This window comes from Castor canadensis, chromosome 1 (genome assembly GCF_047511655.1).
Source record: "Castor canadensis chromosome 1, mCasCan1.hap1v2, whole genome shotgun sequence".
In the NCBI taxonomy this organism is placed as follows: domain Eukaryota; kingdom Metazoa; phylum Chordata; class Mammalia; order Rodentia; family Castoridae; genus Castor; species Castor canadensis.
Genome location: NC_133386.1, coordinates 144473803 through 144490115, shown reverse-complemented (window position 1 = coordinate 144490115; position 16313 = coordinate 144473803). Strand labels below are relative to the sequence as shown.

Sequence of the window (16313 nt, the reverse complement as noted above, 5' to 3'; positions counted from 1 at the left end):
GCAAACACAACAAGGGGATTGGACTTTGATCACATGATAAAGTGAGAGCACACAAGGGAGGTGTGAGAATAGGTAAGACACCTAAAAAATTACCTAGCATTTGTTGCCCTTGATGCAGAGAAACTAAAGCAGATAGCTTAAAAGCAACTGAGGCCAATAGGAGAAGGGGACCAGGAACTAGAGAAAAGGTTAGTTTGAGAAGAATTAACTTAGAAGGTAACACACATGCACAGGAAATCAATGTGAGTCAACTCCCTGTATAGCTATCCTTAACTCAACTAGCAAAAACCTTTGTTCCTTCCTATTATTGCTTATACTCTCTCTTCAACAAAATTAGAAATAAGGGCAAAATAGTTTCTGCTGGGTAGCGAGGGGGTGGGGGGGAGAAGGAGGAGGTGGGGGGGTAAGGGAGGGAGTGGGGGAAGGGGGGAGAAATGACCCAAATATTGTATGCACATATGAATAAAATAAAAATAAAAAATAAAAAAACAGTATGGAACTGGCACAAAAACAGAAACAAGAGACAGTGGAACAGAATAAAAGACCCAGAAACAAAACCACATAGCTATAGCAATCTGATCTTTAACAAAGGAGCCAAAAACATACACCGGAGAAAAGACAACTTCTTCAACTTTAAATGGTGCTGGGAAAAATGGGTATCTATATGCAAAAGACTAAAACTAGAACTTACTTCTCACCCTGAACAAAAATCAACTCCAAATGAATAAAAGAACTTCATGTAGACCTGAAACTTTGACTCTGCTGCAGGGAAAACTTTGATGCAGGCATAGTAAATTATATTCTGAATAGGATACCAGTTGCTTAGGAAACAAGAGCAAGAATAAACAAATGGGACTACATCAAATTAAAAAGTTTCTGCACATCAAAAGAAAGAGTTACTAGAATTGAGAGCCAACCCACAGAATGAGAGAAAATCATCACCATCCACTCAGTAGAAAATGGATTAATATAGAAAATATACAAAGAGCTTAAAAACTGAGCAGCAGAAGAACAAATAATCCAATTAATAAATGGACAAATTAATTGAATAGACAGTTATCAGAAGAGTTAAAATGGCTAACAAATACATGAAGAAATGTTCAACATCCTTAGACATAAAGGAAATGCAAATCAAGACTACACTAATATTCCATCTCACCACAGTCAGATTGCTAATCATCAGAAAAACAAACAAATGCTGGTGAGCATTGGGAAAAAGAAACCTTTATCAACTGTTGGTGGGAATGTAAGCTTGTGCAACCACTATGGAAATCAATATGGAAGTTCCACAAAAAATTAAAAATAGACCTACCTTATTTATTTTAGACACCAAAAGAAAAGTTAATGAACTTATTGATCACAAAAAAAAAGTCAAGAAAGACTGGATAAAAACAAGACAAATTGTGAAACTGAATTATTAGGGAAGAGCAAAGAGCTGGCTTTTAGGGTAAAGAATTGAGTGATGAAGAATTACATGAGAAATTCAATCAACTTTGGAAAAATGGGTCTATGATGTATCCTCTACTTTCCCTGAAATCACAGAGCCTCACATTGGTGTGGATTCTGAAGACATCCTATGGGATTATTTCAAAAAAGAAAGAAATAACATGGAAAAACTAAAGGGAAATTCTTTAGAGAAGTTTCAGATCAATTATGACAAGCATGTCCGAAAGAGTAAAACACATGCTTTTTCTCAAAGAATTGAGAGGTCTATGATAAAGAGTCCATTAATATGACCACCAACCACATTTTTTCAACATTTAGAGAAACTACTAACAACATTCAGAGCCAACAGCATGAATACAATCTCAATGATTTCCATGAAATACTGAGAATAATAGAATGGAAATAAAATTTGCACCAACTGAAAAAGATACACATTTACAAGCAATTTCAACATTGAGTTATCTTTGTGTTTATTCCAAAGAACATCAAAGATCTTTAAGGAAATACACAGGGCATTCAAGAGAGCAAATGATCCTGTAAACTAGTTGGAAAGAAAGAAAGAAGAATTCTTCATGAGTTTTAAAATCTCCTGCCAAGGATCCACCTCCATCAAAACATTTGTTGATTTTCTGTGGCACAAACTCACCCCTGCTGTTTCTGCCACCATCTATGGAAAATGACCCCTAAAATCACTGGAGACATGCTAGTTAGCTGCTCTGCATTCTGTGGAAACAGGGCTAACTTGGATAAATATGTTCTTATCTCTCTGGCAGCAGAAGAAAATTTTGATAATTATTAGCAATACATTCATAATATAAAATCATTTTTAGCAGCTACATTGAAAACCATATTAAACGATATTGTTCAAATGGAAGAGATGAAAAAATAAAGGAATGCCATCATCTTTGCTATTCGTGAATCCACAGCAGTAGCTAAGATAAAGCATCACTGCATCTGGGTGATTGAGTTTGTTCTGTGATCACCTGGGGAGCAATTTGTTCTGTCCACAAAGAAAATTGACAATCATTGAACACCAGCAGATAAACTGGTGAACTTTTCAAAGAAGCCATGAGTGCAGCTTTGGATCCCACAATGATGAAAGGAAAAGAGAAATGTTCACATATGTCTATAGATAAAATGTTCCCTAATACTGAGAAAATCCTCTCTAAACATCTCTGTGGATGCTGGAAACAATGTTTCTTATCTAAAGCAGTTTATACAAACACAATTCCTACACACAAAGGGGACCAGAGTGTTCCATTCCACCATCCTAAGACTGTCAGAGAAATTGGCTGGTGTAAAACAGACCACTTTGTCATTGATTGCTGCTCTACTGCAGTAGCCAGAAATAATTGTCTTGTTTTGGGTGATGACAGGATATATCCACTTAAGAACTATTGGCAGGCACGAGACATTGCAGTAAGTATTCTATTAAGTTTATTGCTACATCCTCCAACTGGAAAATTGTATACAATCCATACCACCTGATGTTTGAGTTAACTCACTCTGCTATGATAGGACTATGGTAGCCTGTTGGATATCAATTAAGCATCCACAAAATAAAAACAAACTCAGGGTAAGCTGGACATGCTACCACATATCTGTCATTCCAGCACTTGGACACTGAAAGAAGAAAGACCAAGAATTCAAAGCCAGAGAGATCATCAACTAACTTCTAAAGGCAAACCCATTGGAAAAACATCAGATGTGTCAACAGAAACTTTAAAAACAAGAAGGGTATGGAATGATGTATTTCAAGTCGAAAAAGAAAATAATTTCCAACTGATATTACCTACCCAGAAAATCCTTCTATCCTTCATAATTTAATGAGAAACAAAAACTTTTCCTGATAACAAAAACTAAAGCAATTTATGACCATTAAATCAGTGCCGCAGAACATATTTAAAGTAATACTACAAACAGAAGAGGAAAATAAACACAACCATGAAAACATGGGGAACAATAAATCTCAATAGATGAGTAGATAAGCAAGTGAGGAATAAGAAATAATAAAACACTACAAAAACAACAAAATGGCAGGAATTACTACATATCTTTTGATAATAACTCTGAATGTTAATGGCCTCAAATATCCAACCAAAAGACACAGACTGGCCAATTGGATTATAAAACAAGACCCAGTCATTTGTACCTATAAGAAATGCACCACACTGACAAAGACAAACAGAGGTTTAAAGTGAAAAGATGGAAAAATGTATTAAAAGCAAATGGAACCCTAAGACAAGCAAGAGTAGCTGTACTCATCTGACAAAGCAGATTTCAAACCAAAATTAGAAGAAACAAAGTCACTTCATATTGATAAAGGGATCAGTCTCTCAGGAGGATATATCAATTGTAAATATATATATACACTAAATGTAAGCACACCAAATTTCATAAAGCAAACAATACTGAATATAAAAGCATAGGTAGACCTCAACAAAACAATAGTACCCCACTCGCAACAACAGATATGTCATCCAGATGAAAAAATCAATAAGAAAACTTCTAAATTAAATGATACTATCCATAAAGTTAACTAACAAAGATCCATAAATAATTCTACCCAACATCTACAGAATATACATTCTTAGCAGCCCCTGGAGCTTTCTCCAAAATAGATCATGTTTTAGGACACGAACCAAGTTTTAACAAATAAAAGAAAATTGAATACCTTCCTGGAGATGAAAAAGAAGATTTTCACATAGGACACAATGAATGACAAAAGGCAAGGTAATAAATGAAAGACTATATTCAGAAGAGAGGAAGAGGACCAAAACCCACAAAAGATGGGCAGGAGGCTGAAAATTAAGGCAAAACAGAAAGATGACAATTAAGAAATTAAGTTTGTAGCTCCAGTCCTGGCTGTCATGGCAGGGAGGGAAAGCCAAAGCTTCTGCCACCTAGGAAAGCTAGGTAGCCTTCATGACAGACTGGCAAACCTAACTGTGAGACAAACCCAGACTTCCTACAAATCTTAAACCAAATGTGAGGATTTAGTGGGATAGTGACTACTCCAGCGTGACAGAATAACATTAGACAAGACCAGTTTTTTACTCCCCATAGTCTGAAGATCTATGGCAAGGCACAAACTTTAGAAAGGACCTATTATTTGAGACTGAGATACAAGAGCACTTAAAAATAAAGGGCAATTACAACCAAGGGAGTCTTGCCACAGTGTCTGGGTGGAAGACAATCACAAGATGGTCATGGAGAGGAGAGGGTCTGATGCAAGCAAGCACCTGCAGAGCTTAAGAAGAGAATGGCACAGTGGTTTGCAGCCCTGCCCCACTTGATGAGAGCAAGTTTCATTTCCTGAGGATCATTTCAGAAACAGTCCACAGATGGCAGAGTACACAGGTTATATAAAACTGGTTGTGGGGATCAGGGAGTCCTGGAACACCCAACCACAGAATCCAGGAAGGAGAAGGCCAGAGGAGTTGATGATAGAGACAGAAGAGGTCCAACACAGGCAAGCAGTTAGTCAACCAGAAGTTGGGGGGTTGGGTGTGAAGGGCAGGCCTGGTGTTTGGCTATCAGGCCCTACCTGATAAGAGCAAGTTTCATTGCCTGAGGATATTCTCACAAACAGAGAAGGCAAGTGCTCATTTTCCAGGAACTGCCAAGGGGCTACATGGTCTATTGATGTTACAGTGTGAGAATAAGATATGTTGAGGAACTGAAAATAAAAATTACAACCCAGAGAGTCTGTGACAACTAGCCATAGCCAGATAAGTTGATTGTGGAGGAGTAGGTCTGGTGTGGACCTGTGGAGTTTAAGCAACCAGAAGATTGGGCAGTGAAGGGCCTTATAATTGGTGGCCCTACCCTCCTGAGCTAGAGCAAGTCCCAGTGCCTGAAGATGACCAGGGAAACAGTTCTGAGCCCATAGCTGGTTGAGCGTTCCAGCTCCAAGAGCTGGCTTCTGGCAGTGAGGGTTTGCCACCAAGTGTGGTTTGATTGAATCTGAGCTATTCTGGGGACTTAAAAACAACAAACAATCATAGCTCAGGGAGTCTTAGGACACCAAGCCATATTGTTTGGGAGGGAGATGGACACATAAGGAGGTGGTTGAGAAGGAGAGGGTCAGACGTGTACCCTCAGAGAAGTTAGCATCTGGGAGCTCAGGCAGTGAAAGGAACAGAGTGTAGCCAGCTCCCCCTGACTAGAGCAAGCCTCCTTGCCTGAGGATTACAGTGGAAGCAGGGCACTGCACTCATGGCAAGTGGAGTGCCACTGCTCCAGTAGCTGCCTGCCAGGTACAGGCATTTGCTGCCAAGTGGGGTCTGAGACTTACCTACTCTGGGAATTTGAAAAACCAAGGAACAACCATTGCTCAGGGACTCTTGAGACACTCTGCAACAGAGTATGGATAGACAGCCATAAGAGAGTGTTGTAAGGAGGGAGAGGGATGGATGTGGACTCATTGAGAAGTGAAGTGGCTGGGAGCTTAGGAAGTGAGGGCATGGTGATTTGTAGCACTACTCGTCTGACAAGAGCAAGTCCCATTGACAGAGGATCACTGTAGAAACAGCACCAAGCTCATGAATGGTAGAATGCTCAGCATCCAGTAGCTCTCTGCCATTGCTTGCAAGTGTTATTGAACCCTCCAAGCATAGGAACCAACCTACATTACCCTACCCAGCAAAGCTATTTTCCATAATTGAAGGAGAAATAGAAACTTTCCATGATAAAAAAAAAAATTAAACGAATTCGTGATCATTAATCCAGCACTACAGAAGATACTTAAAGGAATTCTACAAACAGAAGAGGAAGACAAAGGCAACCAGGAAAATATGGGTAAGGTAAATTTTCCTAGTTCAGTCAAAAGCAAATGAAGATTAGGAAAGAACCAAACATTATCAAAACAAGAAACTGATAAGTATTACTACATATCTTTCAATAATAACTCTAAATGTCAATAATCTGATTTCTCTAATTAAGATACAAGCTGATGGGTTAGATTACAAAACAAGCCCCAACCATTTGTTGCCTACAGGAAGTGCATGTCACTAACAAAGACAAAAACAGGCATAAAGTGAAAGAGTGAAAAAACATTTTCCAACAAAATAGAACCCCAAAGCAAGCGGAAGTAGTCATACTTATACCTGACAAAGCAGTCTACAGATAATGAAGATCAAAGCAGTCTACAGATAATGAAGATCACTTCATATTGATAAAAGGGAACAATCCATCAAGAGAAGATAACAATTCTAAACATTCACATATGCAATTTCATAAAGCAAACACTACTGGACATAAAAGCACAAATAAACCCCAACACAATAGTGGGTATAACAGGTGTCTACATAATATTTCACCCAACAACTACAGAATACACATTCTTCTCAGCAGCCCATAGAACTTTCTGTAAAACAGATCATCTGTTAGAACATGAACATGCAGCAAATTTTAACAAATATAAGAAGATGGAAATAACCAACCACATTTTTATCAAATCACAAGGAATAACACTAGAAAAAACACAAAATTATTCAAATATATGAAGACTGGACAGTACACTGCTGAATGATCATTGGGTCATTGAAGAAATAAAGGAGGAAACAAAAACTTCCTAGAATCAAATGAATATGAAAGCACAAGTTAACAGAACTTTGGTCACAGAAAAGCAGTGCTAAGAGGAAAGTTTATAGCTACAAGTTCCTAAATTAAGAAATCACAGAAATGGCAAAAAAAAAAAAAAAAAAACCTAATCCTGCACTGCAAGTTCTTAGGAAAACAAAAACAAGCCAAACCCTAAATTGGCAGGAGAAAAGAAATAACAAAGATCCAAGCAGAAATTAGTGAAATGGAGACTAAAAGAAAAATACAAAGAATCAAGGAAACCAAAAGTTGGTTCTTCAAAAAGGTAAACAAGATTGACAAATGAAACTTGATCCTTCCAAAAGAAGGAGTCAAAGACCCAACTTAATAAAATTAGAGATGAAAAGAGGGCTATCCCTACAAATACCAGTGGAATTCAAAGGATCATTAGGGAATATTTTGAAAACTTATTATCTAATGAACTAAAAAATCTAGAAGAAATAGATAAATTAATAGACTTTAATAGACTTATATGACATTCCTAAACTGACCCAAGAGTATATCAATCACTTAAATGGCACTGTAATGAGTAATGAATTGAAGCAGTACTAAATGATCACCTAAAAAAAAAAGAATCTCTAAACAAAGAAGAGCCCAGGACCAGATGGGTACACTGGTGAATTATACCAGACTTCTTAAGGAAACCTAAGACCATTCCTCCAGGAAAATGGATGGAACTAGAACATATCACATTGGACAAAATAAGCCAAGGTTGAAATACCAAATATTACACATTTTTGCTCAATGTGGATTTAAGATGATGTGGTATAAGATGTTAACAATTGTCGGAGCCAGCAGTGGGACCTTGCCTGTGTGAGTTGGTATCTGGCATTGTGAGAAAGCTCCAAGGAACTGAGGAAAAGGCCTCAGAACCAGACTGTGCTTGTGTGATTTGGCATCTAGCCTTATGAGAAAGCTCTAAGGAACTGAGGCAAAAGTCTCAGACCAGACTGTGCCTGTGTGAGTTGGTATCTGGCCTTGTGAGAAAGCCAGACGTCCAGAAAAACAGTATTCAAGGTTCCCAGATGGCTTCGTGTCCTTCAGATGTAAATAAGAAAGTTATGCTGACTGTGTGCTTCTCCTGTTTCTCTGTTCCTGTTTTAAAGGAGACATAACAAAGAGTTAATTTTAACTGTGCTTCCCTGTACTAATGTAACCTTGACATGTAATACTTGGCATGTTTTTTCTGACCAAATGCTCTCTGTGTAAAAGGAGTTTATAAATGCAGTTGTTTGCTTCATTAAAGTGGCTATTGAGCAGGACTCAGTAGTCCCCTCATCTTTTATGGCTCAGGTCACCCAGGTTCTGCCAGTAAATGGCATACAAACAATAATGATAAAAATGGAAACTAAATGTAAAAAGGGGACAATCGGGGTTGGAATCTGTGGGAGAGGAACAGGATAATGAGGGATAGTGGAGGTGAAGAGGTTCAAAGCATGTTTTATTTCTATATGTGAGGATAGAATAGGTTAACCCACCAAAAACTTAAAAAGGAAGGGGGAGGAGAGAAGTTGGTTAAGAAGAGTAATTCAGATGGACAGGTGGGGTATATTTAATTAAAGTACATTATATGCATGTTGTAAATATGACAATGAAACTACTTTGTACAATAATTTATGCTAATAATTTTAAAGAAAAAAATTCATATATTTTGTCATATCACAAAAGATAAATCTAGAAATTGATAACACAAACTATGGAAAGTATTCAAATACATGGAAACTGATCAGTTCATTGCTGAATGATCAACAGGTCATTGAAGACATAAGGGGGGGATATTTTTTAAAGTCCTAGAATCAAATGAAAATGAAAGTACAACTTCCCAGAACCTTTGGGACACAGCAAAGGCAATGATAAAAGGAAAGTTTATAGTTATAAGTAACTATATTTAAAAAGCAGAGAGATCTTATCACACTAAACAAAATAAGACAGACTGAGGAAGTCAAATATCACTTGATCTGTCTCATATGTGGAATCTAGTTCTTAAAATGAATGATAGAAACAAACTGGTACTGTTTGGGGATGGGTACAAGTGGATGGGAGAAAGCATAGGAGATGATGGGGTGATTATGGTGGAAACAGTCTGTACACATGTATGAAAATAGAACACCAAAACCTATTGAATTTGTTCCAAAAAGGGGAGAGGTGGAATGAGGGAGAATGATAGAAAGGATGGGTTTGACTAGAGTATATTGTATGCATATATGGAAACATCACAATGAATACACTGTGCAACTTTGTACAACTAATACATGCTGATGAAAAGAAGGAAATGATCAGAGAGATCTCAAATAAGTAACCTAAAGATAAATCTCAAGCTCTTAAAAAACAAGAACAAACCAAACCCAAAAGCAGTAGATGGAAGCAATAAACATCGAGCTGAGATTAAAGAAATGGAGACTAAAATAAGAAAAGAATCAATGAAACAAAGATGTGATTCTTTGAAAAATTAAACAAGATTGACAAACTCTTAGAAAAACTAATCAAAAGAAAGAGGTTGAAGACCCAAATTAATAAAATTAGAGAAAAGAAGGCAGAAATCACTACACATACCAATGAAATTCAGAAGATCATTAGGGAATTCTTTGTAAATTTATATCCTAATAAATTGAAAAATCTAGAATAAATAGATAAGTTTATAAATGCATATGAGTTACCAAAATTGAACCAAGAGTAACACTTAAACATATCTATAAGAAGCAATGAAATTGAAACAGTCATATTCTCCTAAGAAAGAAAAGCCCAGGACTGCTTAATTCTACTAGACCTTCAAAGAAGAACTAAGGCCAATGTTTTTCAAACCATTTCATGAAATATGAATTGAAGGAATGCTACCAAAGTCATCCTAATCCAAAACTGGATTATGACATGAAAGACCCCTGAGTTCAAACACCAGAATCATCAAAGACAACTAATTCAAAATGGATCAAAGAGCTATTTTAGACTTGATACTTTGAAACTATTAGAGGAAAACCCCTTGAAGATATAAGCATAGGGAATACTTTTTTGAATAAGACTATAATTGCTCTTGAAATAAGAGCATGAGTGACAAATGGGATTGCATCAAACTAATAGCTTCTGCACAGTAAAGAAAACAATTGCTGGGATCAAGAGACAATTTAAGAAATGGAAGAAAATCTTTGCCAGCTGTTCATTAGGTAAGAGATTAACATCCAGAATAAAAAGAGATCCAAAACTTAACCCCAAAATGCAAATACTCCAATTAATAAATGGGTAAATTAATTGATGGACAGTTCTAAATAGAAAAAGTGCTAATGGCCAAGAAATACATGAAGAAATATTCAATAGCCTTATCCATAAAGGAAATGCAAATCCCAATTCCATCTCATTCCAGTAAGAATAAAAATCATCAAGAAAATAAAGAACAGTAGATTTTGGTGAGGATGCAGGGAAAATGAATCCTTATTCACTGTTGGTTGGAATGTAAATTAGTACAGACACTATGGAGGTATGGAAGTTCCCCAAAAACTAAAGATAGAACTACCATACGATCCTGTTATGCTACTCTTGGGCACATATCCAAATGAATGTAAGTCCTCACACAATAGAAATACTGCACACCCATGTTTATAGCAACACTATTCACAATAGCTGAACTATGGAAGCAGCCTACATGTCCATCAACCAAGGAACAGATAAAGAAAAGGTAGGAAATTACTCAGAGGAGTATTATTCAGTCATAAAGAAGAATTAAATTATGTAATTGTCAGGAAAATAGATAGAATTTGAGATTGTCATGTGAAGCAAAATAAGTAGATGGAGAAAGACAAATGTCACATGTTGCCTCACATATGTGAGATCTAGACTTTTTAAAAATGAATGATAAAAGTATAAAGGAAGAACAGTTTGGGAATGGGAACCAGCTGGAGAGAGGAGGATGAAAAGTGCATTGGGGGTGAAAATGCTCAAAACACTTCATATGTTCATATGAAAATAGAATACTGAAACCCAGTAAACATCATTTGAGTACTGTGTGACTCACTATAATAAGTTTCTATTTCTGTTATAACAAATTTCCTCAACTTGCTGGGGTAAAACCACAGATTTATCTACCAGATCTGAAGGCAAAGACCAAAATTGGGTCTCATGGAGCAAAAACAAGGTATTGGTATGACTTTGGTCTTTTTTGGAAGCTTTAGGTGAAAAATTCATTTCTTTGCTTTTCCACCTTCTAGAATCTGCCTGCATTCTTAGACTGACTTCTTTCAAGTCCAAAGTCAGCAATGGCTGGTCAAGTTTCCTCATGCTGCATGACTCTAATTCTGATCCTGCTGCTTCCTTCACATAAGAACCCGGTGATTACAATGGACCCACCTGAATAATCCAGGAACATATTCCCTGTTCAAAATCTTTAATGCAGTCATTTTTTCCATATCAGACAAAGAATTCAAAATACTGCAATCAGAGAGAATAGCCCTCAATGAGTCAGAAGCTATAAAAGATGCTGCTAATATTTTTGTTTTATTTTTTAAACTGAAACATTATTTTTATGTTAAAAATAATGCTCAGATTGTAGGTGTGTACTTCAATGAATTTGTAACAAACCAAACACATTCCTATGTCCTAATCTCTATACTCTCTCTTTATTCGCCTCCCAAAGGCAGTTTAATACCACAGATTAGACCTGGTTTTGAACATGCAATTGGAAAGATACAGTATGTATGCTTCATGTTTCATATACTGACATGGATAAATCTCAAAGATCCATGTCACTATATGGGAATTCTATTAGTTCATTTTCATTATTGAATAATATTCCATTATATTGAAGGGCAGACTGCAGAAGATCCTAAATGGTGATAATTAGCCAAGTAGTCCCTTCTCCTTCCCAAGAAACATCTGTTTGCCCCAAAGAGACACTTCCACCCTCAGGCAATAAATGAAAAGGATATAAAACCCAATTTCCAGGAGATCCAAGATGGCAACTGGGACACAGATGCAGACTGTGTGAGCTCCGTGAACCAGGGACTTTGCTGAGATGCTAGAGACATGCTTGGCTGAGGTAAAGCATCAGGGAGAGCCGAAAGTATGGCACTCTAAATCCCTAGATCATGGAAGGCTTCTCCACGCCACAATCTACTAAAAGAACAGCCAGCCCGACAAGTCCCCACCCCATAGGCTTGCAGAGCCGCTGTTTGGCTTTGCCGGGCTCCCTGCCCATTGGGCTGTACTGGATCCACACCCTGATGGGACCCCCACCCCTCGGGTCTCCCGCCCCTCAGGCCCTGCTGGGTCTCAGCTCCACATGGGACAACTGGATCCAGGCCCCACAGGGCACCAGCTTCATGAAAGACAACCACATCCCCACTCCACTGAGACCCCCATCCCTTGGGCCCTGCTGGGCATCAGCTCCGCATGAGACAGCCACATTCCCCACCGCACTGGGATCCCTGCCCCTTGGGCTGCACCGGGCCCCAGCTCCATGACAGATATACACTTCACCAGGATCCATGCCCCTTGGGCCCCTTGCCCCTCAGGCCCTGCCAGGCCCTACCTCCGCATGGGATGACCAGATCCAAGTTCCACCAGGATCCCTGCCACTTGGGCCATGTCAGGCTTGCCAGATAACCACTCCACCAGGCTCCCACTCAGGCCAGCACAGGAGGGCTCCAAACCTGCCTAAGAGACACAGATAGACAGGACTGGATGCTAAAGGAGTAATATCAGAACAACTAAGACTGCAATTCTACTATTCCACAACTGGTGATTTTTTTTTCCCTTCTTTAAGGGTTTGGATGTCTGGTTTGCTGTTTGATCACCCACCATCTTTCAGATTTTTTCATTTTTTTCTCTTCTTTCTTTCTTTTACCTTTCCTTCTCTTTCTCTTTTTTCTCCTTCTCTCTTGGTTTTGTTAGTATTAATATTGTAACCCAGCTAATACTAAATTACACCTAATCCAGATACAGAAATTGTACCTACTGGAAATATGGGTACACAAAAAAGGAATGGAAACAATTCTCTCCCCAAAAATAAAGTAGTACAGGATGTATAGCAAATTGAAGAAAACAGATACCCAGATCCAGACTCCACAAAACAAAGATTAAACTAAACCAAGGAACCCAGCAAAGCCCATAATAACACTCTGAAAGAAGAAATCCTACAAGTAATTAATGAGAATTTCATAGAGATGTTACTAGATATGGTCAACCAAAATGTACAGGAAGCACTTAGGAAGTTCCAAGACAACAAAAATAAAGAATATGAGAAAATAGAAACAAACAAATGAAATCATAGGAGCCCTAAATAAACACCAAACTGAAACAGAGATCACCATAAACAGAGAGATAAATGAATTAAGGACAAAAATTGACAATATTAAAGAGGAAGTAACCCACAATATGGAAAACCTCAGAAAAAAGAATGAAACAGAAACACAAAACAAAATGGAAGGCCATTCCATCAGAATAGAACAAACAGAAGACAGAATCTCAGAACTTGAAGATGAAATGGTAATTAAAGGAAAAACTGAAGAACTATTAGTTAAACAACTCAAGACCTGTGAAAAGAAAACACAAGAACTCCCTGATTCTATCAAAAGACCAAACCTGAGAATCATGGGCATTGAAGAAGGAGAAGAGGTGAAGCAAAAGGAATGCCTAATATATTTTTTTAAAAAATAACAGAAAATTCCCCAAATCTAGAGAAAACTATGCCCATTCAGGCACAGGAAACCTCCAGAACACCAAACAGACCTGACCAAAATAGAACTACCCCACAGCATATCATCATTAAAACAACAAGTACAGAGACTAGAGAAAGAATATTGAAAGCTGTAAAAGAGAGAAAAAACAAATAGCATACAAAGGTAAACCCATCAAAATCACAGCAGATTTCTCAACGGAAACCTTAAAAGCAAGAAGAGCAGGGAGTGAGGTCTTCCAAGCACTGAATGAAAATAACTTCAATCCTAGGATATGCAACCCAGCAAAACTATCATTCAAAATAGATGGAACAATAAAAGTCTTCCGTGAGAAGCAGAAACTAAAACAATAAATGACCATCAAGCCACCACTACAAAAGATTCTCCAAGGAATTCTGCACATAGAAAATGAAAGCAAACAAAACCATGAAAGGGCAGGCAATACCAAACCACAGTAGAAGAAAAGGCAAGAAAGAAAAGAGTAACACTGATTCAGCTGCACATAATCAAACCCTTAATCAACAAAGACAACTACATGACAGGGATCACCACGTACTTATCAATACTAACACTGAATTTCAATGGACTAAATTCCCCCATCAAAAGACACCGATTGGCAAACTGGATTAAAAAGGAAGATCCAAAATCTGCTGCCTACAGGAGAACCATCTCATCAATAGAAATAAGCACCGGCTGAGAGTAAAAGGCTGAAAGAAGATTTACCAAGCCAATGGTCTCCAAAAACAGGCAGGGGTAGCAATACTTATGTCAGACTTCAAACTTATAATGATCAAATGAGATAAAGAAAAACACTCCATACTAATAAAAGGAGAAATATACCAAAAGAAATAAGAATTATCAGCCTATATGCACCCAATTTCATCAAACATACTCTGAAGGACCTAAAAACACATATAAACTCCAACACAGTGGTAGTAGGAGACCTAAATACCCCACTATCACCAATAGATAGGTCATCCAAACAAAAAAATCAATAAAGAAATCCTAATACTAAATCACACCATAGATCAAATGGATCTAGCTGATGTCTACAGAATATTTCATCCAATTTCTGCACAATAGACATTCTTCTCAGCAGCCCACGGAACCTTCTCCAAAATTGAAGAAGCAATTTTGGGCACAAAGCAAGCCTCAGCAAATATAAGAAAATAGAAATAATCCCATGCATTCTATCTGACCACGATGCATTAAAACTAGAAATCAACAACAAAAACTGCAGTAAAAAACATGCCAACAATTGGAAGCTAAACACACATTGCTCAATGATCAATGGGTCATTGATAAAATAAGAGAGGAAATTAAAAGGGTCCTGGAAGTTAATGAAAATGAAATCACAACCTAGGAGAACCTATGGAACCCAGCAAAGGCAGTCCTAAGAGGAGAGTGTATAGCCATGAGTGCATATATTAAAAGGACAGAAGGCTCTCAAATCAATGACATAATACTATAGCTCAAACTCCTAGAAAAACAAGAACAAGCAAATCCCAAAATAAGCAGAAGGAAAGAAATAATTAAAATAAGGGCTGAAACCAATGAAATAGAAACAAAAAAATACAAAGAATCAATGAAAAACATTTTTTTTAGATTAAGCGAACTTAAAGAAATAAAAAGGGATTTAAGAAGTTACACAAAAAACCCAAATCAGTACATCCAGACATTCAGAGAAGTCTGAACTTCTCCGAACTGGAAGGATATAATGCTGTTGTTATCTCAGACTCTGACTTCTCTGAGAAACAGTGAGCAGTAGATCAGGCAGCTACAGCTAGGGGTGATTATCACTTAGATAAATGTGACCCTATAAGCCTAACTCAGACTGGGCCCTTAGAGAAGGAGGAGGGGGAGCAGGAAGAAAGACAGAGACACTGGATACCTTAAAGGGAATCCTGATTCCCAATTCCTACAGGAAATCAGGCAGTGCCTAGATATGATCCTAAGTGGGACCCTGAGAATGACAAGGATAAATGGACCCATAACTACTTCATCCACTGCATTCTTGAGGGTCTAAGGAGAGCCAAGATAAATTCCTTAATTCCTCCCAAGTCATGGCTATACAGCAAGGACCCTTAGAAACCCCAGTAGCTTTCCTACAGAGACTTAAGAATGCTTTACCAAAACATACCAACATTGTACTGGAGGCATAGCAGGAGGAGATTGTACTAAAGAAAATTTCTAACACAGTCAGCCCCAGATATCATAGAAAGCTTCAAAAGCTGGTGGCTGAACGGAACAGAGACCTAGACCAATTGGTCCATGTAGCCACATATATATACTATATTAGGGAGTTAGAAAAAGGACCTGGAGAGGGAAAATGGAAAGGAAAAATGGCAGGAGACCATGATTGCAGCACTCAGAGAGGTTCCCCCAGGGCACAGTCCAAACCCAAGGACATGTTTTCAATGTGGACAGGCAGGCCATTTTAGCAGGGAGTGCCCCCAGAGGAAGCCACCTCTGAGACCCTGCCCCATTTGCTGGGAAAATCATTGGAAGGCACACTATCCTTGGTTTCCAAGAAAACCAAGGCCAGAGCCTCCCACCCAATGATGGGTCCTGGGGCCCATCCAGGCTCCTGTGACCAACATA

The 16313-nt window shown here is 38.0% G+C and overlaps 1 pseudogene; it reads left to right on the top strand.

Moving 5' to 3' along the window:
- The first annotated feature begins 2018 nt into the window (after nucleotides 1–2018).
- LOC141425799 (interferon-induced very large GTPase 1-like) lies at nucleotides 2019–12497 on the top strand (annotated as a pseudogene).
- The last annotated feature ends 3816 nt before the right edge of the window (nucleotides 12498–16313 follow it).